General features: G+C 40.6%; 2 long non-coding RNA genes and 1 pseudogene across 2 annotated transcripts; all 3 read left to right on the top strand.

The window, feature by feature from the left end:
- Nucleotides 1–1,794: 1,794 nt before the first annotated feature.
- On the top strand, nucleotides 1,795–2,344 carry LOC149982054 (uncharacterized). Its single transcript, XR_016482536.1, has 3 exons — nucleotides 1,795–1,919; nucleotides 2,022–2,139; nucleotides 2,282–2,344. It is a non-coding gene; the product is annotated as an uncharacterized LOC149982054 (long non-coding RNA).
- Nucleotides 2,345–10,409: 8,065 nt separating this feature from the next.
- Nucleotides 10,410–13,534, top strand: LOC149982055 (uncharacterized; annotated as a pseudogene).
- Nucleotides 13,535–23,120: 9,586 nt separating this feature from the next.
- On the top strand, nucleotides 23,121–23,712 carry LOC118965628 (uncharacterized). The gene is made up of 3 exons (XR_016482534.1): nucleotides 23,121–23,290; nucleotides 23,386–23,447; nucleotides 23,569–23,712. It is a non-coding gene; the product is annotated as an uncharacterized LOC118965628 (long non-coding RNA).
- The last annotated feature ends 1,150 nt before the right edge of the window (nucleotides 23,713–24,862 follow it).

Genomic DNA, 24,862 nt, shown 5'->3' on the forward strand with positions numbered 1-24,862 from the left:
AAAGTCTACCTTTCTTGATGAGAACACCATGGATTAACCACAACTACTTGTTCAAGCCTTAAACCCTGTATAAAGACTGACATCTAGTGGAAGCCATAGGAACTGCAATATGGGAGCAATTTCTTTATCCCTTAGGCTTGCATTGAAAATGCCTGTGACCTCAAACTTTTTTTTTTACGGATGGATTTTCCTCGTGTTTTCGCCTGCCATATTAGTTCTGTTATACTCACATACATTATTTTAACAGTTCTGGACACTTCAGAGTGTTTCCTGTCCAATGCTACCAATGATATGCATATCATAGCTTCTGGGCTGAGTAACATACAGTTTACTTTGGGCACATAGGGAAATTCAGGATAATGCCCCCTAGTCTTAAGAAGTTTAATGCAGACACAAGGCTCAAAAGGGTGAGCAGACAGTTATAGATGGGTCAATCAACAAAGGGAAGGAGTCCAGGTGAGTTCAATCATCGCTGCTGTGCGTAATGATTGTTACAGGTGAGCGTTAAGACGGGCAGCCTGGCGCCCTCGAGTGCCAGAGAGGGAGAGTGGGAGCAGGCCTGACAGTACCCCCCTAGGGGCGCCAACAGGCGTCCCACCTGGGCGAGCCTGGCGGGCCTGCCGAAGCATGGGCGCTGTACAAGCCCGACGATCCTGCTGAGGTGTGGGAGCCTGATGGGCCTGCTGAAGCATGACATGGGGTGGGCGCCTGCCGAGCCCACTTAGGCAAGACGACCTCTCAAGTCAGCTAAGTCGTGGAAGCCTGACGAGCTAGCTGAAGCACCCCCAGTTCCCTCGGCGATGGAACCCGGACCCGACGTCACCAAGCAAAACTCCCTGATGCTTCTTTCAGTGGTGTCTGCATTCTGTGAGGATCGCTGGTAGAGATGAGAAGCAGGTACAGGGAGTGAACATTTAATTATCAAAGGACATGGAACAGGATAGGACAGGACAGCGTCTGGACTTGAACCCATAATAACATTAATGCAGACACAGGGAACAAACAGGGGAGCAGACAGTTATTGACGGGGCAATCAACAAAGGGAAGGAGTCCAGGGGAGTCCAATGAGCGCTGCTGCGCGTAATGATGGTGACAGGTGTAAGCAATAAAGGGCAGCCTGGCGACCTCGATGGCCCGAGAGGGAGAGCGGGAGCGGGAGCAGGCGTGACAATATTATTTTGGTGACAACATGATTCCACATGTGATATTTCATAGTTTTTCTGTCTTCACTAGTGTTTTTACTATGTAGAAAATAATCAGATAAAGAAAAAACATTGAATGAGTAGGGGTGTCCAAACTTTTGACTGGTACTGTATATTTTGAGTGGTTCTGAGATTTCTTATATCTCCCAGTTAGAGGACAGACATTTACAACCTTATTCCGTTTGACTTATTTTCTAATGTACTTTTTTTGCCATTTATGAATTTGTTATTCTATGCGTTCCTATGGGATTTGGTAATAAAGGCCAAATGGAATATTTTATCAAATAATTTTGTTATATATTTTTTAATACCTATAGGGGTCCTAAAATTCCAAATCAAATAGCTAAATGATCCATGGCATGACCACAATAAAATAATTGTATATGTCAACCTCTTAGACTCTAGAGAATTAAATGATGCATGCGGCATGCCAACACTTTACAGGTGTCGTTGTGATAGAATTTCCCCCACCAATTAGCAAATCAAACTAAATCAACCTGAAAAGGGCAGCATTTCACAGGGAATCCTTCTGGCAGTTAAACTTAATTGAATATACAATTAGCTCCTCCCCTAATGCATTGCCACACAATTATGAGACTTCTCAACTACAGTGGATGGAACATCAATTCTTTAACAGTCTACTCTTCCTCTACACATGAACCATAATGGCACATTGGCTTAGGAATACTTTACTTATCCTGACTGCATGCTATTTTGGTAGAGTATAGTGCCTTTCCTTCCTATTATCTTTGTGAATCTTAGCCTATTAATTATTATATAAAAATATTAATAAATAAACTATTATAACAACTTTTTCAGATTGCAAAGGTGAGGAGGCTGTTGACCAGCAGAGTGGACATGTTACTGCCCTTGAAGGAGGACTGGTAACACTAAGTTGTAACTATACTACTAGTAGTCCATCTTCTAATCTCTTCTGGTACGTCCAGTTACCCAGGGACTCTCCTCAGTATGTCCTGAGAAGAGATCGTTATTCAGAAGGGAGCAATAGTGATGAGTTCAAGAAGAGGTTTGATTCCAGACTGAATTTCACATCTAGCTCTGTCCCCTTGATGATCCAGAGGCTGCAGCTGTCTGACTCTGCTGTGTACTACTGTGCTCTGAGGCCCACTGTGACAGCAGGAGATTCAGTCACTGTATAAAAACTCAGTGTAGAGTGTTGTTCAGACAATGTCGAAATCTTCTCTGAGGGATCATTAATGTCTCTGAGCTGTAGATATGAAACAAGCAGCAGTAACAATTACCTTAACTGGTACCAACAATACCCTAACCAGGCACCTCAGTACCTACTGTATAAAGGTGCCAGAGAAAGTTGTGTCATATCTCTAATCATCTATATAACTAGGGTGGCTGGAGTCTTTGACAATTTTTAGGGCCTCCCTCTAACACCGCCTGATATAGAGGTCCTGGATGGCAGGAAGCTTGGCCCCAGTAATGTACTGGACCTTACGCACTACACACTCTTGATAGAACTTTGTTATAATTTTTCTCAAGTTTGCTTTGTTAACTTCTTATGGCTGGGGGGCAGTATTGAGTAGCTTGGATGAATAAGTTGCCCAAAGTAAATGGCCTGCTCCCCAGTCTCAGTTGCTAATATATGCATATTAATATTAGTATTGGATAGAAAACACTCTAAAGTTTCTAAAACTGCTTGAATGATGTCTGTGAGTATGACAGAACTCATATGGCAGGCAAAATCCTGAGTTGAAATCAAAACAGGAAGTGAGAAATCTGAGCTTCGTATGTATTCACCAGAGTCCCCAATGAAATCCCCTTGAGATATTAATGATGTTGCACTGCCTAGGGGTTCTACGAGATGTCAACCAATAATATACATTTTAATGAGACTTCTATGGTGTTGTGGGAGTGAATGACAGCAGAATGTATCAGGTGTCCATCAAGCAGCCATTTTCTGATCACGCTTATTCCTCATGGTACCCACTTGCGTTCCATTGCTCATGAAGACAAGAAGGAATACTCCGGTTGGAACTTTATTGAAGCTATATGTTAAAAACATCCTAATGATTGATTCTGTACTTAGTTTGAAATGTTTCTTCGACCTGTAATATAACTTTTTGAAGTTTGTGTCCGTTGTAACGCTGACCAGAATGAGCGTTTGGATATGTATACCAAACGCGCTAACAAAAGAAGGTATTTGGACATAAATAACGGATATTTCGAACAAAACAAACATTTATTGTGGACCTGGGATTCCTGGAGTGCTTTCTGATGTAGATCATCAAAGGTAAGGGAATATTCATCATGTAATTTCTTGTTTATGTTGACGCCATCGTTGCGGCTATTGTGATATTTTACTTCTGAGCGCCGTCTCAGATTATTGCATGGGTTGCTTTTTCCGTAAAGTTTTTAAAAAAATCAGACACAGCGGTTGCATTAAGGGGAGGTATATCTATAATTCCATGTGTTTAACTTGTATTATCATCTACATTTATGATGAGTACTTCTGTTGAATGATGTGGCTATGCAAAATGACTGGATGTTTTTGGAAATAGTGAATGTAACGCGCCAATGTAAACTCATATTTTGATAAATATAAACTTTATCAACCAAAACATACATGTATTGTGTAACATGAAGTCCTATTTGTGTCATCTGATGAAGAACATCAAAGGTTAGTGATTAATTTTATTTCTATTTGTGCTTTTTGAAACTCCTCTCTTTGGCTGGAAGCTCTGGAGTGGGCAAACGCCATATGGGGAGAAGGAGACCACTTCGAGTTATTCACCCACCGCTTCCGGGCTGTCTTCGACCATCCACCCGAAGGAAGAGTGGGGAACGGCACTTCCATATGAAGTAGGGGACGAGGAGCGCACAGGAGTTCGCACTGGAATTCCGGACCTTGGCCGCTGGAGCAGGATGGAATGACAGGGACCTCATCGACCAATAGAGATGGAGCCTGCGTGAGGACGTCTGCAGGGATGCCATCATCTTTTGACCAACTGGTGGATCTGTCCATCCGGTTGGATAACCTGCTGGTCACCCGCGGATGTCCAGAGGGGGCTCTGTCGGTTCCATCTTCCAGCACCCCCGCTCTAGTGCCCATGGAGCTGGGAGGGTCTGCGAGTAGGGAGGCTGGAGGAGGGGTCTTCACGTACAACATCTGTGGCCGCAGAGGGCACACTGCCGGTCGGTGCCGGGTTGGTCCCTCTGGCAGTCTCATCCACTCTCATCCAGAGTCCTCTGTTGTCCAACTGTTTGTACCTGTTTGTTATTCAAATTTTTCCCCGCATTCCCAGCATAAGGCGCTCGTCGATTCAGGCGCAGCTGGGAATTCTATTGACAGAGCACTCACTCTTAGTCTAGTGATCCCCATTATCCCTGTGGCTAGACCTTTCCCAGTTCACGCGCTGGATAGTCGACCATTGGGGTCCGGGCTAATCAGGGAAGCCACTATCTCCCTGGCCATGGTGACGCAGGGGAGTCACGAGGAGAGAATCAGTCTCTTTCTCATTGACTCTCCTGCGTTTCCCGTGGTACTGGGCCTTCCCTGGTTAGCTCATCATAACCCCACTACTTCATGGCAACAGATGGTTCTCACGGGGTGATTGCGAGAGTGCTCGGGGAGGTGTGTAGGGGTTTCCGTTGGTGCTACTACGGTGGAAAGTCCAGACCAGGTCTCCACTGTGCGCATCCCCCTGAATATGCCAATTTGGCTAGCCTTCTGTAAAAAGAAGGCGACTCAATTACCATCCCATTGACAGGGCCCTACCACCTTGTGAATGTTGACCTGTTTAACGGTCTTACTCACATCGGCTACGGAGAGCGAGATCACACAGTCGTCCTGAACAGCTGATGCTCTCATGCATGTTTCAGTGTAACTTGCCTCGAAGCGAGCATAGAAGTAATTTAGCTTGTCTGGTAGGCTCGTGTCACTGCGCAGCTCGCGGCTGTGCTTCCCTTTGTGTTCTGTAATAGTTTGCAAGCCCTGCCACATCCGACGAGTGTCGGAGCCGGTGTAGTACGATTCAATCTTAGTCCTGTATTGACGCTTTGCCTGTTTGGCGGTTCGTCAGAGGGCATAGCGGGATTTCTTATAAGCTTCCGGGTTAGAGTCCTGCTCCTTGAAAGTGGCAGCTCTATGCTTTAGGTCAGTGCGGGTGTTGCCTGTTATCCATGGCATCTGCTTGGGGTATGTATGCATGGCCACTGTGGGGACGACGTCATTGATGCACTTATTGATGAAGCCAGTGACTGATGAGGTGTACTCCTCAATGCCACCGGATGAATCCCGGAACATATTCCAGTCTGTGCTAGCAAAACGGTGGTCAGTATATTCTTACTATATACATTATTCATAATGGTACATTGGCTCAGGAATACTTTACTTATCCTGGCTGCATGCTATTTTGGTATGGTATAGTATTAGGGATCAAGGTGAGACCTAAGTGCAGACTGTGTCAAGTAACAATGTTTATTGTAACAACAGGGGCAGGAAAATGACAGGTCAAGGCAGGCAGGGGGTCGATAATCCAGAGTAGGAGCAAAGGTACAGGACGGCAGGCAGCCTCAGGCTCAGGGACAGGCAGAGGTGGGCGGGTACAAGGTCAGGAAAGGCAAGGGTCAAAAACCAGGAGGACGAGAAAAAGAGAGGCTGGGAAAAGACAGGAGCTGACAGGACAACGCTGGTAAACTTGACAAACAAGATGAACTGGCAAAGATTGACAGAAAACACAAGTTAAAATACCCAGAGGATACGTGGGGAAGATGGGCAACAGCTGGAGGGGGTGGAGACAAGCACAAGGACAGGTGAAACAGATCAAGGTGTGACATATAGTGCCTATTTTCTTTGTCTGAATCGCTTTGTCTGAATCTTATAAATTATAAAAAAGTTTGCAAAAGGTAAAGAGGCTGAACTTCCAGGCTGAATTTCACATCTAGCTCTGTCCCCTTGACGATCCATAGGTTGCTGCTGTCTGAATTTGCTGTGTACTACTGTGCTCTGAGGCCTAATGTGACAACAAGAGATTCAGACACTGTACAAAAACTCAGGTTAGAGTGCTAAGACAATTTCAAAAGCTGACGATACACAGAAAGAGGAGGAGACAAGGATTTCATCATCTCATCATTGTCTAGTTACATCAGAGTGGTATTACTCTTCTCCCACTGATCTCAGAGTAGCAGACATGGAACCCTGGTTGAGGAATGTACTGATTCTTGCTGCATTTTGTTATGGTATTATAATATTATTTTAATGATTTGTTCTCTGCCTTTGCTCTCATTCCGTTCTTTTATCAAACATATATTTCTCACTACAATACAACCAGTGTTAAGTTTATACTTGTATTTCCTCAATCATGTTGCTTGATTATTTTCCACCTAATACAAATTTGTATTACATTATTTTCCAGAATGCAGAGGAGAAGACTCAGTCATTCAGCCACCAGGAGATGTGATCGCTACTGAGGGAGAACAGGTCACACTGGATTGTCAATTTGATACTCTAGATACAAATCCATACCTGTTCTGGTACAAGCAGGGAGCTAATGACTTCCCAAAGTATATGCTGAGGCGGGCGACTTTCGGATCAGATAATGCCATTGAATTCCTGGGGAGATTCGATGCCCATCTCAATTTAACTACATTAAAGTCAGCATCAAAATCATTCCCCTTGACGATCCAGAGGTTGCAGCTGTCTGACTCTGCTGTGTACTACTGTGCTCTGAGGCCCACTGTGAGAACAGGATATACAGCCCCCCTACAAAAACTAGTGTATCCTTGGCACTTGTGTAGAAAAAATGCAAGCCTTACTTCTATGGTGGGTGTGATGTTAGCAGGGATGTACACCTCACACAGTGACACACAGAAGAACATTTCAGAGGAGAGTGAACGAATGCCAACACCAGTCTGAAGATTGAGATATCAATCAGTGTATTGATCATTCTGATTATGACTACAGGTAAACAACACCAAAACATTTGAACTCCTTGCATCCTTATCAGATTATTACATTATGGTATTGGTAGTAAAACATATTTTGATTGAAGTCATTAAAATGTGTTTTTAAATCAGCTTTATTATCATTTTTTCCTCTGCAGGAATGGTATGTGGAGACAGTGTGACTCCTGATAAGGAGGAGTACACCCCCACTGAGGGATCATCAGTGTCTCTGAGATGTACATACGAAACAAGCAGCAATGTCATCTACCTTTACTGGTACCAACAATACTATAACCAGGCACCTCAGTACCTACAGTATAAAGATGCCAGAGTAAATACTGTTGACCATATCCCTAACAATCAATATGAATCTACAACGTCCCAAACGTCAACTACACTCAAGATAAAAATCTGGCAGACACAGCTCTCTACTACTGTGCCCTGAAGGACGCCCAGTGATACAAAGTCTTTGAGAGGCTGTACAAAAATTAGAACACTGATAATGTACTTGTTTTAGATGAGCTTGTTGGTCATTTCAAGACCACAGTTCATTATCAGGCAGCAGAGAGTCTGTAGATTAGATTATTGTGGTAACAACTGTTGTTAGAGTAAGTAAAAACACATTTAGCATAATAGGAGAAACTTGCATTATGTACAAATTTGAGAATATTATCAATGCGGACACCAAATCACTTGAACATTTTTATTCCTGTTATTCATTCACTTCAGAAAATGAGTTGTGTTGTGTTTAGAGGAGGAGCTAGTATGACATGAAGGTCTTTCCTCAGTGCATTGTAAGCTTGTCTCTTTAACATTAACCATGCTGTGCTTGTTCAACTTGTTATTTTTAACATTTGTGGATAAGTAAAATACATTTAACTAATGATAATGTTTAATTACTTCAGTACAAGCTTGGAAAAAGAATACACAAGCTTTGATAGTTGTTGGGGTTGGAATTTTCTCCAACAGTCTTGAGGAGGATATGATACATGGTGGCAGTGTCAAGCTTTCCTGCAACTACACAGTATCTGGAGGAGGCAGTGTCTTATGGTATCACCAATATCACACATCTGCTCCCCAATTCCCCCTCCTCCTCTCAGTGTATTCAGCATGTGCTGAGACAATAGTTACTGCTGATTCACCATATCCTCGACTGTCAGTTAATGTTGACAAAGTGGCTGAACGTGTGGATCTGAAGATCTCCTCTGCTGAAGTGACAGACGTTACTGCGTACCACTGTTCTCTGAGGCCCACAGGGACAGGAAACCCAGGCACACTGTACAACAACTGTACAGAAGCAGGGGATAACAATCCGTGTTGTGAACTGTTTCAGATATTTTAATTATCTGTCAGTTCCAACTCTAGATTACAACACCTTAACACTTAAAGAAGTTCACTTTATCAGTTCTTCTTCACCCTAATCAATACCATTTAAATCACCAAGATATACAGCATAACTCCCTATCTTCTGCCGAGGGCCTCACCTCAGCACAACACAAACCTCTTTTTCTCTGAGCAGATGGCTCCTCCTCGAGACAGTGGAGGTAGTTGCAGGACAGACAGACAGCAGCCATACATTACATATCACATATCACATCCTGCAGATCTCAGTACACGGCATATCACATATCACATATCACAGTACACTGCATATCACAGTACACAACGTATCACAGTACACTGCATATCAGACAGTTGAGTTAACCCCTGTCCTGTAACTGCATTTTCTGTCTTAAACACCATGATGTTGCTCACTTCTATCTTACTGTTTTCAGCTCTTGTTGGTAAGTAAGGTTTTATGTAAAGTCATTTCCACACGGTCTGGAATTATTTCATTCATAAATATTGCGCTGCTTCAAATATAAAATAAGAGGTTTTCAAGTTTAGTCTCATGCTTGTTTTCTTCTCCTTCACATGTGATACTTTAGAGGATGATATTACTCCAACCAGTCCTGATGAGTATTATTTAGAGGGAGGCAGAGTTAAGATCTCCTGTAACTATACAGTAAAATCAGTCTGCTGTGGTACAGACAGTACTCTGGATCAGGTCTCCAATTCCTTTGCCTCGTAACATCTATCAGTAATCCATATGAAGTGAGCGGTGATCCACAGGACTTCGACAGCCTATTACACTGAACAAGGAGAGAATCTGAATCTGGAGATCTCCTCTGCTGAAGTGACAGACTGCTCTGAGGCCCCCAGTGACAGGAAACCCAGACACACTACAAAAACCTTACTGCAATATATTCCTAGTAGTAAACACCATGTAATAGGCAAGCTTCTGCATATAAATAATAAGAGATCATGTAGATGTTATCCATCAATTAAGTCATATTTGTTCATCACAGATTATAATGTTGATGTAATGTGGGTCCATTTTCTGACTAGGAGGAGCTAAGATGAGAGGTTGAGAGATGATTCTCCTCTATCTGACTGGAACAGTAGGATGTCTTCAGTTCTGCCTCCTGATAACACACTGTTACACCCATCACCATGTTTCTCTACCCAGTGTTTCTCCTCTCTGCACTTGTTGGTGAGTATTAGTCTGACATTACATATTTTTAGTTTATTCAAGGTAACTGTCAAGTGTCATTTGTAAATAGCACTTCCTAGAAGAAATGTAAATGACTGATGATTATCTTTTCATTTGTATTGAATCATTTCCCATTAACTCAACATTTTAATTTAAGCTTAACTTTATTACAGGTGGCAGTTATGAAAATGACATAAAACCAACTTCAGAGACAGAATATGGCGTGGAGGGAAGCAATGTTACACTGTTTTGCAACTACTCAGGGTCATCAATATTGTCACGACTTCCACCGAAGTCGTTTCCTCTCCTTGTTCGGGCGGTGTTTGGCGGTCGGCGTCACCGGTCTTCTAGCCATCGTCGATCCAATTTTCATTTTCCATTTGTTTTGTCTTGTTTTCTTACACACCTGGTTTCCATTTCCATCATTAATTGTTGTGTATTTAGCCCTCTGTTCCCCCCATGTCCTTGTGTGGAATTGTTTGTTTGTAAGTGCTTGTACGTTATGTTACTGGTGCGTGTCGGGTTTTCTACCCATGTAGGTTCTTTTGTATTGCCGTGGGTTTTGTAATTAAACTGCTCCGGCTATTACCTATCTCTGCTCTGCTGCTTCTGACTTCACTTCCACCAGTTCCGCAACCCTTACAAATATTGCATCTTCAATGGTATTGTCAATACCCAGATCAGCACTCCAATTCCTCCTCTACACTACAGTCTCTTTAAATCCCTCTGTAATAAGGGCTGAACCCGATGACCCTCGAATGTTTGTTAATTTGAATAAAGAGAGAGCCCGTGTGGATCTGGAGATCTCCTCTGCTGAAGTGACAGACTCTGCTCGTCCTACTGTAGGTTCAAGAAAATCAATTATTAAAATACTTTATTGGACTTCACTCCAGCATATAACCTCAGCTACAATATGATGGTTCTCTACACAGTTACTTTACTTTCTGCTCTGACAGGTTAGTACATGACTGTATTCTTCTCATTCTTTTAACCAATGTATATCTGTATTATTGGATTTTAGAGTAAATACCAATATCTGTCCTCATTTCAAATGCATCCACCTTGTGATTTATCCATCACCTCTTCACATTTTCGGGTGACAGTTTTCAACAGACCATCCAGCCAAACCAACATGAAGTGTATGAAGAGGAGGGTAGTAATGTTCAACTTTCCTGCAACTACTCCTCAGCACACAGTGTACTGTGGTATAAACAGCATCCAGGATCAGCTCCCCAATTCCTCCTCTTCATCCTCCATGCCTCTAGGACTGTAGTGAGAGCTAAACCTCCCTACACTCACTTTCCTATTAAACTGACCAAAGAGAAGACCTGTGGATCTGGAGATCTCCTTGCTGAAGTGAAAGACCCTGCTCTGTCCTGCAGTGCTGTGATATCCACAGTGACACTTAACTCACAGACTCAGCACTCAGCAGAACTCAGGATCAGATTATGAATAATGGCACTTTAATAATGTTTACATACAGTGCCTTGCGAAAGTATTCGGCCCCCTTCAACTTTGCGACCTTTTGCCACATTTCAGGCTTCAAACATAAAGATATAAAACTGTATTTTTTTGTGAAGAATCAACAACAAGTGGGACACAATCATGAAGTGGAACGACATTTATCGGATATTTCAAACTTGGGCGTGCAAAATTATTCAGCCCCTTTACTTTCAGTGCAGCAAACTCTCTCCAGAAGTTCAGTGAGGATCTCTGAATGATCCAATGTTGACCTAAATGACTAATGATGATAAATACAATCCACCTGTGTGTAATCAAGTCTCCGTATAAATGCACCTGCACTGTGATAGTCTCAGAGGTCCGTTAAAAGCGCAGAGAGCATCATGAAGAACAAGGAACACACCAGGCAGGTCCGAGATACTGTTGTGAAGAAGTTTAAAGCCGGATTTGGATACAAAAAGATTTCCCAAGCTTCAAACATCCCAAGGAGCACTGTGCAAGCGATAATATTGAAATGGAAGGAGTATCAGACCACTGCAAATCTACCAAGACCTGGCCGTCCCTCTAAACTTTCAGCTCATACAAGGAGAAGACTGATCAGAGATGCAGCCAAGAGGCCCATGATCACTCTGGATGAACTGCAGAGATCTACAGCTGAGGTGGGAGACTCTGTCCATAGGACAACAATCAGTTGTATATTGCACAAATCTGGCCTTTATGGAAGAGTGGCAAGAAAGCCATTTCTTAAAGATATCCATAAAAAGTGTAGTTTAAAGTTTGCCACAAGCCACCTGGGAGACACACCAAACATGTGGAAGAAGGTGCTCTGGTCAGATGAAACCAAAATTGAACTTTTTGGCAACAATGCAAAACGTTATGTTTGGCGTAAAAGCAACACCCTGAACACACCATCCCCACTGTCAAACATGGTGGTGGCAGCATCATGGTTTGGGCCTGCTTTTCTTCAGCAGGGACAGGGAAGATGGTTAAAATTGATGGGAAGATGGATGGAGCCAAATACAGGACCATTCTGGAAGAAAACCTGATGGATTCTGCAAAAGACCTGAGACTGGGACGGAGATTTGTCTTCCAACAAGACAATGATCCAAAACATAAAGCAAAATCTACAATGGAATGGTTCAAAAATAAACATATCCAGGTGTTAGAATGGCCAAGTCAAAGTCCAGACCTGAATCCAATCGAGAATCTGTGGAAAGAACTGAAAACTGCTGTTCACAAATGCTCTCCATCCAACCTCACTGAGCTCGAGCTGTTTTGCAAGGAGGAATGTGAAAAAATGTCAGTCTCTCGATGTGCAAAACTGATAGAGACATACCCCAAGTGACTTACAGCTGTAATCGCAGCAAAAGGTGGCGCTACAAAGTATTAACTGAAGGGGGCTGAATAATTTTGCACGCCCAATTTTTCAGTTTTTGATTTGTTATAATATTAAAAAAGTTTGAAATATCCAATAAATGTCATTCCACTTCATGATTGTGTCCCACTTGTTGTTGATTCTTCACAAAAAAATACAGTTTTATATCTTTATGTTTGAAGCCTGAAATGTGGCAAAAGGTCGCAAAGTTCAAGGGGGCCGAATACTTTCGCAAGGCACTGTATCTTGCATTACTCATCTCATATGTATATACTGTATTCTATACTATCTATTGATTAGATTAGATTATGAATCCTCAAGATAAAACATGATACTACCGTGATGATTATAGTCAGTTGATGCTGTGCTTTTCATCAGCAGCTGTTGCTTATTCTACACATCCTGCCATCTACAATGTTGTTCTGTTCACTATCACTCTTCTTTCATCTGATACTTGGTATCAGTATTAAGTATTAATATTTTCATTTAAACTGATTTGACTATGTTTAGGTGTATTTATGTTTCAAATCAAAGATTATAATGATAATGCATTAAATGAGGATGCATGTTTTTTTACTTTGAATTGTTTTTATCTTTACACTGCATTTGGAATGAATTCAATCTTCAATGTGGTCAATGTGGTATTCAATGTTATATGTGTTTTATGTTTTACAGGTGTCAGTTCTGAACAGGAATTAACACCCTACACTGATGTAGAAGTGTCTTCAGAAAGGTACAGAGTTACTGTCTCTTGTAACAACACCTCCTCTGGTAACACTTCTATGGTATCGACAACATCCCAAATCAGCACCACAGTTACTGGTTATGGAGTATGCAGATATTACGCCAGGATTCACTCTAAGTCATGACAAAAATGCCAAACGTACGGATCTGAAGATCTCCTCTGCTGAAGTGACGGACTCTGCTCTGTACTACTGTGATCTGAGACACAAAGTGACAGGAAACCCAGAGATACTGTACAGAAACCTAGAACATCTGATTACAGGGAGAAAGTTATCAACAGGCAGTAAAATGAATATTTCCTAAACTCTAAAAACCTCTATTCTAACCATAACCCTAACTTCATGGCAAGATCAGTAATTACTTTCAAACTTCTTCATTTTTATGAAGTATAACATGAATGGTGTACCTCTGCATCAAATACCCTAGTTTCGTACTCTTAAGTATCCTTACAGCTCTGAAGACTCTAGTCACTTCCATGCCAGTCAGAAGAACTACAGTCTTTTATCTCTGAACACTCAAAAGCAAATGTATATCTAATAATAATAATACAATAGTTCCATCTTGTGTTCAACATTCTGCCCAACAAGGTATTTTCAAGGGTAAGTTGCTAGTGAGAGTCAATAGGTGTCAGTAAAGAATCATCAATTTGCTCCAACTATTTTTAATGATGCATGCAGCATGTCACCACTACAGGTGTGTTGTAGAATAATTTCCCGCACCAAACAGAATATACATTCATTATGTTTTAACCCTTTCTTGTCACAATCACGTATTATGTTTGTGCTTCTTGTATTCACAATTTCCAATTATTTTATACACTGAACAAAATGATAAATGCAACATTCAACAATTTCAAAGCTTTTACTGAGTTACAGTTCATATAAGGAAATCAGTAGTTTGAAACTGGGATTCTTGTCTACCTACTGAATTGACCATAACCCTGGTATTAACCCTAACTCTAGCTTCAGTTGGCGCAAATAATGAAACACATTATGAGGCAGACCGTTTTCTACTTGATTAACTCCAGGAAGAAGTGAGAGGTACACTACCGTTCAAAAGTTTGGGGTCACTTAGAAATGTTGTTGTTTTTGATAGTAAAGCACATTTTTTGGCCGTTAAAATATCAAATTGATCAGAAATACAGTGTAGACATTGTTAATGTTGTAAATGACTATTGTAGCTGGAAAAGGCAGATTTTTATGTTATATCTACATAGGCATACAGAGGCCCATTATCAGCAACCATCACTCCTATGTTCCAATGGCACGTTGAGTTAGCTAATCCAAGTTTATCATTTTAAAAGGCTAATTGATCACTAGAAAACCTGTTTGCAATTATATTAGCACAGCTGAAAACTGTTGTTCTGATTAAAGAAGCAATAAAACTGGTCTTATTTAGAGTATCTGGAGCATCAGCATTTGTGGGTTCGATTACAGGCTCAAACTGGCAGTTTTCTTCTGAAACTCATCAGTCTATTCTTGTTCTTAGAAATTAAGGCTTTTCCACGTGAGAAATTGCCAAGAAACTGAAGATCTGGTACAATGCTGTGTACTACTCCCTTCAGAGAACAGTGCAAACTGTCTCTAACCAGAATAGAAAGAGGAGTGGGAAGCCCCGGTGCACAACTGAGCAAGAGGACATGTAGATTAGAGTGCCTGGTTTGAGAAACAGACGCATCATAAGCCCTCACCTGGCAGCTTCATTAAATAGTACCCGCAAAACACTAGTTTCAACGTCAACAGTGAAGAGGCGACTCCGGGATGTTGGCCTTCTAGGCAGAGTTGCAAAGAAAAGCCATATCTCAGACTGGCCAATACAAAGAAAAGATTAAGATGGGCAAAAAAACACAGACACTGGACAGAGGAACTCTGCCAAGAAGGCCAGCATCCCAGAGTCGCCTCTTCACTGTCGATGTTGAGACAGTGAAGAGGGTATATATTGGTTGTTTTGGTTTACGATGCCCACAGGCCTCAAGACTCGTCTGAAGGTACCAGTTGAAATATATAGAATTATATATGGAGACTGTTTAATGCCCCAAAAAATACATGTTAAAAAAAACAGAAATCCTGATCTTTCTTAAATGTCTCAGATATCGGACAGACAGTTCAGAAAAAAAATCCTTTTCACTTATTTGACAGACTGCTGTATTTTTTTGTTCCATGTAGTGTTAGTCAATGCATTTGTATGGGCTAATTGCATCAAGACCAAAGAAAACATTTAAATCAAAATGTTTTTGTCTTATATTTCTTTAATACTTCAAGGGATCTTAAAATTCAAAATCAAATAACCAAATGTTGCTTTGTCAGACCTTCTTAAAACAATTCCATGTATCTTAGTACAACCCCCTCCCTCAGATAAGACAGGGCTTAGACTGTAGAGGGTATTAATGCATAGTAAGGAGAACTATTTGTGGCATTGGGCAGCATAGCGAAGGTCTATATTGGACTGATCCATAGGCTACTGTGGACTATGCCTTTCTTTCTGATTTTGTTGCAAATCCTCAATGGATACAAGATTTTATATTATTTGTCAGATGAGCTCAATTTGGCCTGAACAGTAAATATATTACTTCAAACTCCATAACAACTGACAAATTATAATTTTCAAATGACTTGTATAAGAACATTATGTAAACGAGATATTTCATGGTTCCAAATATATCAAATTTAACTAGGAATCCCTCTTGCTGTTTAACTAAATAATTGAATATACAATAAGCTTCTCCCGTACTGCAGAGCTCCTACAGTGGATGGAACATAAAATCTGTAACAGTCTACTCTTCCTCTATACATGAATCATCATGGCACATTGGCTTAGGAATACTTTACTTATCCTGGCTGCATGCTTTTATGGTACAGTATAGTGCTTCTCCTTTCTACACTCTCATTCTATGAACCTTAGGATATTATGTATTATAAAACCTCAAAATATGTTTTTTCAGAATGCAAAGGTGAAGAGGCTGTTCACCAGCAGAGTGGACATGTTACTGCCCTTGAAGGAGGACTGGTAACACTCAGCTGTAACTACACTACAAGCAGAAGTCCATCTCCTGATCTCTTCGGGTATATCCAGTTAGCTTGGAACTCTCCTCAGTATGTCCTGAGAAGAGATTGTTATTCAGAAGGGAGCAATACAGATGAGATGCAGTGGAGGTTTCATTCCAGGCTGAATTTTGTAGAGTGTTTGCCTCAGGATTCTCAATGTTTGACAATGTGCAAAAAGAGGAGGAGAGAAGGATTTCATGGTGCCATCACGGCCTAGCTACATCAGAGTGGTTTTAGTCTTCTCCCATTGATCTCACAGTAGCAGACATGGGACCCTGGCTGAGTAATTTACTGATTCTTGCTGCATGTTGTTATGGTATTATAATATACTTTTTCCAATTTGTAACATATTTTTCAGTACAATACTACCAGTATTAAATTCATACATTTTCATTCACTCAATCATGTTGCTTGATTATTTTCCTCCTAATACAAATGTGTATTACATTATTTTCCAGAATGCAGAGGAGAAGATTCAGTCATTCAGCCACCAGGAGATGTGATCACTACTGAGGGAGAACAGATCACACTGGACTGTCAATTTGAATCAGATGATACTAGAAATCTCAACCTGTTCTGGTACAAGCATGAATTAAATGGATTCCCAGAGTTCATGTTGGGCCGTTTTCCTTTTGGAAGTAAAAATGCAACTGAGTTCAAGGATAGATTTGATGCCCATCTCGATGCAGACTCCAAGTCAGTCCCCTTGACGATCCAGAGGGTGCAGCTGTCTGACTCTGCTGTGTACTACTGTGCTCTGAGGCCCACTGTGATAACAGGATATACAGCCTCATTACAAAAACTATTTTATAGTGTGATGTAAGAATCTTAGAGAGCCTAGTGGAAGCCCCTCCTCAATGCTTCCTAAGGCAGAGTTAAAGAAGTGGTTTCAAAAGCTTTTGACACATACAAGTGTGTTTGCTCTCTCCTTACCTACATACCTCACAGTCGACATGGAATCTTGGTTGAAGAATATTCTGATTCTTTCTGCATTTTGTTGGGGTATGACACATTTTTTGATTTGATTTGAAAAACAGAGAAAGTTGCTCACTTTATATGCTCCCAATGATTTAATGGGTATAAATCATCAAACACCCTTTATTTTTCTACTTATATAATTTCTCTCCAGAATGCAGAGGAGACAGAGTGTTACAGCCAAAAGGAGTTGAGACGGCTGCTGAAGGAGGACAAATAACACTTGTCTGTCATTATGAAACAGACGATCCAAATCCATATCTATTCTGGTACAAACAGCAAGCAAACGACTACCTCAAGTATATGCTTATGAGGTTCAATTTTGGAACTAGGGACAATGCTACTGAGTTCAAGGAGAGATTTCATGCCGATCTAGATGCCAAAACCAAATCAGTCCCCTTGACGATCCAGAGGGTGCAGCTGTCTGACTCTGCTGTGTACTACTGTGCTCTGTGGGATTCTTTCTGAGCAAAGCAAAGTAATTGGAGCATCAAAGCTTCACATTCGACATCTCAGAACTGTTCAGAATTAATTCTTCCTTCTTAACCCATTAACATTATAACCTTAAAAGGTACCTAAAGTGCAGATTATCAAAATCCTGAGACATTTGTAAGTCAGTTTGTTTAGGGTGTTTCAATTACAGATAGAACCTTACTCCTCTGAAATGTCAATCTTGGTTCTATCTGACACTTCTTAAAAACTGAACATGTCTAATTCAGAAAACTGTAGCTATTTGAATACATAAATAATATGATAATACTATTTGACCAAGATAGAGTAGTAACACCTCATCAAATACATTAGGAAATGTATTATGATCATCATGAAAATTACTATCATCACTGAACAACGATGTGACAACATCATTTACTTTGAGACTTCTGACAGTGTTGTTATTTTGCTTGCATGCCATTATTGCTGGCCAGATCAGCTTAGACCATACTTAGAGAGAGATGGCAAAGACGTGTTCTGATTGGTCTGTCTTTATTTGCTCAGGCTTGTGTTTGGATTGCAGATAAAACCTTATAGCACCAAGTTGAAATGGGTTTACGCAGATAGAACTTCATAGTTTTTATTTTTTCACCTATAATAAACTTCCAAAAACCTGACTACGCAGACCACGAAGAACTATCCAAAGATCAATTAGATATGATGTGACTAACACATGTTCCACAAAAATGTCATATAGAACCTTAAAGTCCCATGGCATTCTTCTTTGTTTCCAGAATGCAGAGCAGCAGACTGTGTTACTCAGTCGAAGAGAGAAGTGACTGCTTATGAAGGAGAAGATGTCTCTCAGCTATAAATATAACACCAGTTTATCAGCTCCATCTTCTGGTACATTAAATCCACAAATGATTTCCCTGAATATGTTTTGCAGAAGGATGTAATTGGACCAGGGGGTATTGATGATAGATTCAAGTGGATATTTGATGCCAATCTCAATTCCATCACCAAATCAGTCCCTTTGACGATCCAGAGGGTACATCTGTCTGACTCTGCTGAGTACTACTGTGCTCTGAAGCCCACTGTGACAACAGGATATACAGTACAACCCCCTTACAAAAACTATTTGATAGTGTTATATAAGACTCTGTCACGTTCTGACCTTAGTGCTTTTGTTATGTCTTTGTTTTAGTATGGTCAGGGCGTGAGTTGGGTGGGTTGTCTATGTTCGTTTTTCTATGATTTGCTATTTCTGTGTTTGGCCTGGTATGGTTCTCAATCAGAGGCAGCTGCCAATCGTTGTCCCTGATTGAGAAACATATTTAGGGAGCCTGTTTTCTATTGTGTTTCGTGGGTGATTGTTTTCTGTTGTGTGTCTGCACCAGCCAGAACTGTTTTCGGTCGTTACTCTTTGGTATTTTTTGTTATTTCCGTTTTCATTTTAATAAATATGGACACATACCACACTGCACCTTGGTCCTCACCTTCTTCCACCAACAACGGCCGTTACACTCTTAGAGAGCCTGGTGTAAGCTCGTCCTCAATGCTTTCTAAGGCAGAGTTAATCTTAAGGATCTGAACCTTTTTTTCAATTTTCGCCTAAAATGACAGACCCAAATCTAACTGCCTGTTGCTCAGGACCTGAAGTAAGGATATGCATATTCTTGATACCATTTGAAAGGAAACACTTTGAAGTTTGTGGAAATGTGAAATTAATGTAGGAGAAAAAACACATTAGATCTGGTAAAAGATATTACATTTCTTTGTACAATCATCTTTGAAATGCAAGTGAAAGGCCATAATGATGGCAGCAGCTTTCTGCCCATATCAGATATGTCAATGTCCTGGGATATTTTCTTGTTACTTACAATCTCATGCTAATAGCATTAGCCTACGTTAGCTCAACCATCCTGTGGGGGACCCACTGATCCTGTAGAGGTTAATTTAAAAAAACAATTTGTGTAATGCTAGTATTAATTTTCTGCATATTTTTTCCCTCAATCATGTTGCTTGATTATATTCTCCCTAATACAAATGTGTATTACATTATTTTCCAGAATGCAGAGGAGAAGACTCAGTCATTCAGCCACCAGGAGATGTGATCGCTACTGAGGGAGAATAGGTCACATTGGGCTGTCAATTGGATACTGTGGACAGAAATCTAGACCTGTTCTGGTACAAGCAGGGAGCTAATGATTTCACAAAGTATTTGCTGAAGCGGGTTAGTTCTGGATAATGCCATTGAATTCCAGGGGAGATCCGATGCCCATTTCAATTTAACTGAATTTAATTCAGCATCAAAATCAGTCCCCTTGTCATTCAAATGTCAATAATTAAGTTGATTTCTAAAAAGTCTTAAAAAATAAGCTTCAATCACTTTTATTATATTGTTTCCTCTGCAGCAATGGTATCCGGAGATAGTGGGACTCCTAACAAGGAGGAGTACACCCCCCAAATGAGGGTGAAACAGAGTCTCTGAGAGGATGTACAAAAACTAGTACACTCATAAATTACTTGTTTAAGATGAGTTTGTTGGACCTGACCAAATCAAATCTGTTATTTTTTTGTCACCTGCGCCGAATACAACAGGTATTTCACCTCACAGTGAAATGCTTACTTACAAGCCCTAAACAGTGGAATTTTTAAGAAAAAAATAAGTATTAGGTAAATAATAGATGAGTAAAGAAGTATATATATATATATGTATATATATATATATATTTAAATCTGTAAAATGACAGTGAAAATAACAGGTGGTACCGGTTCAGAGTCATGTGTGGGGGCACAGGTTAGTCAGGCTAATTGAGGTAATATGTACATGTAGGTATATTTAAAGTGACAATGCATAGATAATGAACAGAGAGAAGCAGCAGCGTAAAATAGGAGGTTGGCGGGTAGGGGGGAGCAGAACACAATGCAAATAGTCTGGGTAGCCAATATTGATAGAAATTAGGTCAAACAGATTTAAGTTTCCCTGCATTAAAGTCCCCGGACACTAGTAGCGCCACCTCTGGGTGAGTGGTTTTCTGTTTGCTTATTTCCTTATACAGTTGACTGATTGCGGTCTTAGTGTCAGCATCCATCTGTGGTGGCAAATAAACAGCCATGAAAAAAATGGAAACTCTTGGCAAGTGGTGTTTAAAAATATACACAGACTGCCCTCCTCATCTTACTGTGTGCTGTTCTATCTAGCCGGTGCAACGTATATATATACCAGCTGAATGTTTTCAATGTCGTCATTTAGCCACGATTCAGTGAAACATAAGGTATTACATAAGGTATTACAGGTATTACAGTCCACGATCATTTTCTTTGTTTTGTTGACGTTGAGTGAGAGGTTGTTTTCCTGACACCACACTCCCGAGAGCCCTTACCTCCTCCTTGTAGGCTGTCTCGTCATTGCTGGTAATCAACACTACTACTGTTGTGTTGTCTGCAAACTTGATGATTGAGTTGGAGGTGTGAATGGCCACACAGTTATGGGTGAACAGGGAGGACAGTAGGGGGCTGAGCACACACCCTTGTGGGGCCCCAGTGTTGAGGATCAGCAAAGTGGAGATGTTGTTTCCTACCTTCACCACGTGGGGGAAGTCCGGGACACAATTCCCAATTGCACAGGGCAAGGTTGAGACCCAGGGCCTCAAGCTTAATGATGAGCTTGGAGGGTACTATGGTGTGGAATGCTGAGCTATAGTCAATAAACAGCATTCTTACATAGGTATTCCTCTTGTCCAGATGGGATAGGGCATTGTGCAGTGTGATGGTGATTGCATCATCTGTGGACCTATTGGGTGCTGTAGGCAAATGGAAGTGGGTCTATGGTGACAGGTAAGGTGGAGGTGATATAATCCTTGACTACTCTCTCAAAGCACTTCATGATGACAGAAGTGAGTGCTATGGGGCGATAGTCATTTAGGTCAGTAACCTTTGCATTCTTGGGTACAGGAACAATGGTGGCTATCTTGAAGCATGTGGGGACCGCAGACTGCGATAGGGAGAGATTGAATATGTCCTTAAACACACCAGCCAGCTGGTGCGCGCATGCTTTGAGGAAACGGCTAGGGATGCCATCTGGGCCGGCATCTGTCTTGCAACAAGACGTTTGGGTCAGCGATGTGACTGGTTTTCCTTTTGTAGTACATGATTTTCTGTAGACCCTGCCACATACCCTGTGTCTGAGCCATTGAATTGCGACTCCACTTTGTCTCGGTATTGATGTTTGCCTGTTTGATTTCCTTGCAGAGGGAACAACTACACTGTTTGTATTCTGCCATATTCCCCGTCACCTTGCAATGGAAAAATGCGGTGGTTTGTGCTTTCAGTTTTGCGTGAATGCTGCCATCTATTCATGATTTCTGGTTAGGGTAGGTTATAATAGTTACAGTGGGTACAACATATCCTGTACACTTCTTGATAAACTCAGTGACCGTCTCGGTGTACATGTCCATAATATTCTCAGAAGCTACCCGGAACAAATCCCATTCCGCGTGATCCAAACAATCTTTGAGTGTACAGGTGAGCCTTACAACATGTTATAAGTGAGCCTGTATTGCTGATGGAAGTTACTTTTTTTAAACGTCTGTCAATTTATTTTGTTTCTATATTCTCTTTACAGGACAGATTGCTGGGGATCACATTCCTCCTGTAAAGAATGAAGTGATCAGTACAGAGGGAATACCTGTGACTCAGAGCTGCTCATTTGATATAAGCAGAAATTATATATTTACCTTTACTGGTACCGGCATTATTCTAACCAGGCTCCTCAGTTTCTACTGTATAACAACCTGGTCTAAGATACAGAATAATTCAAATGTATGTAAATCCGAGATATCCAATGTGTAGTATAAATTACGAATTTGCAAAACGTACTACATGTTATGAATTTGCAAAAACATAATATATGTTATGAATTCTAGTTAGGTGTCAGGCTAGGTTAGGGTTAAGGTAAGGGTTAAGTTTAGGAGTTAGGTTATTGGGTTAAGGTAAGTGTTTGGGGAAGGGTTAGCTAAGTCGTTGCAAAGTACCAAAAAAATGTGTAAGTAATTGAAAATGTGTTATTAGTTCAAATGCTAAATTTGTCCCTGATGTGATTCAAACTCACAACTTTTTGGTTCACAAATTTTAATATACATTATGTACAGTAGTAGACCTGAATTTGAAACTCTGTAGATTACATGAGTGTTTGTACATTAATTATAATATAATATCTGTATGTTTTAAAACTTCTTCTTAAATCTTCTTCATATAAATAAATGAATCATACTTACTTCATGGAACTTTTAAGTCATTGTAAATTCCTTTAGGCTAATCATATCATATGAGCTAGACATGTAGGCTTTACACTTTGTCTGATGTACTGCAGAGAGTGCTAATGTAATATTGACTCATACATTTCTATACAATCTTCCCTGTCTCTGAACAGGCTCCTCCTTCATGTCTGTCAGTTGATGGTGATATAAAGGCTGAGATGGACATGGAAGAGCGAGAGAGGATCTCTACCTCTTACTGTAACTCACAGTCACTCTCAGTGTGTTCTGTATAACCATGGTACTCTGTCTGATCATCTGGCTGGTTCTTGATGTATTCTGCTTCGGTATGATGGAACCTTTTCACTCATTGGTTATATAATCATCATCTATGTAATTTCAACTTTCATCATCACTCACTTTATCTTTGTTTGTCTTCCAGAGTGTACAGGAGACCATGTTCAACAGCAACCAGAAGGTGTCATTGCTACAGAAGGAGGACTGGTAAAACTGAGTTGTCAATATAACACCAGTGCTAATAATGATGTATATCTATTTTGGTTCAAACAAGAAGCTAATGACTTCCCTAAACAAATGCTGAGCCGTTATTCTTTTGGATCTGGAGACAATGCTGCAGGGTTCAAGGAGAGATTCAATGCAAGTCTAAATGCCAAGACACAATCAGTCCCCTTGATGATCCAGAGGTTGCAGTTGTCTGACTCTGCTGTGTACTACTGTGCTCTGAGGCCCACTGTGACAACAGGATAGACAGCCTCCTTACAAAAACACTGTGTGCATGTGGGTGTGTGTATACAGGACTTGTGGTTTTTTAAGTCACTGGGAGGTGTTATATAATTGAGGTAAAGGAAAATAAATGCCTTTTATAGCTGACAGTGAGAAACCAGGGGAGTCATTCTGTCATAACTATACTTGTGTTCACTGTTTTCACTGTGTTAAATAACACTTACCAGCATGTTACTAGGATACATTTTAATATTTGCACTAGTGGGTGAGTTTGATACTATTCTTCATATCCAATGTAGTTACTTGAGAGTGGAGGATCTTTTGTCACTTTTTAATAAACTAAATAAAGATGAGATTTTTATGATAATTTTATGATAGTAATTCCTGTTTTCATAACTGTTTTCCAGGTGGCAGTCATGTTAATAATGACATTACTCCAACAACAGATAAGGTGTTTGGGTTGGAGGGTGATGTCATAAATCTGTCCTGTAACTACTCCTCTGCTAGTACTCTCCAGTGGTATCAACAGTACCCTGGATCATCTCCCATATTCCTCCTCCTCACTGGAGTGTCCTCAAACCCCTCTGTAGTGAAAGATAAACCTGAAGATCCTCGACTGTCTGTTAAATTGAAAGACGAGAGAACCCGTGTGGATTTAGAGATCTCCTCTGCTGTGCCATGCAGCCCACATGGACAGGAAACATTCACACACTGTCCCAAAACCTGAACAAAAAAACACTGTAAAAAGCTATCAAGCTCATTTTGAATTTCATCATTACCTTGTATAGACAAATCAACTGAAAATGAAAAATGTTTGATTTTCAATGAACAATAAAACATAAAATACACATTTTTAATGGCTATCTGATGATGTTGCAGATTTATACTTTAGATTGTAGATTTAAATGGGAAAACAACATAAGCAGTGAATGAATGAACGCCACATGTTGAATAAATGAATATCTTGCAGATCTTGCATCAAGCAACTCTGTTGCCCTAAAATCCAGAAAATATATGGAGATAAATAACACAGTTTTATCTAATTTAAAGGGGGAGACTAAGGTTATCATATTTCAGTGCTGCCCTGCATTTTGAGGATGTGACAGTGGAATCAAGCAGCAGCAAGAAGTCTGCTGTTACTTCAGCTCATCGGACAACTCTCTGTATTTTGGGGT

The sequence above is a fragment of the Oncorhynchus mykiss genome, chromosome 8 (genome assembly GCF_057628025.1).
Source record: "Oncorhynchus mykiss isolate SJ-2025 chromosome 8, ASM5762802v1, whole genome shotgun sequence".
In the NCBI taxonomy this organism is placed as follows: Eukaryota; Metazoa; Chordata; class Actinopteri; order Salmoniformes; family Salmonidae; genus Oncorhynchus; species Oncorhynchus mykiss.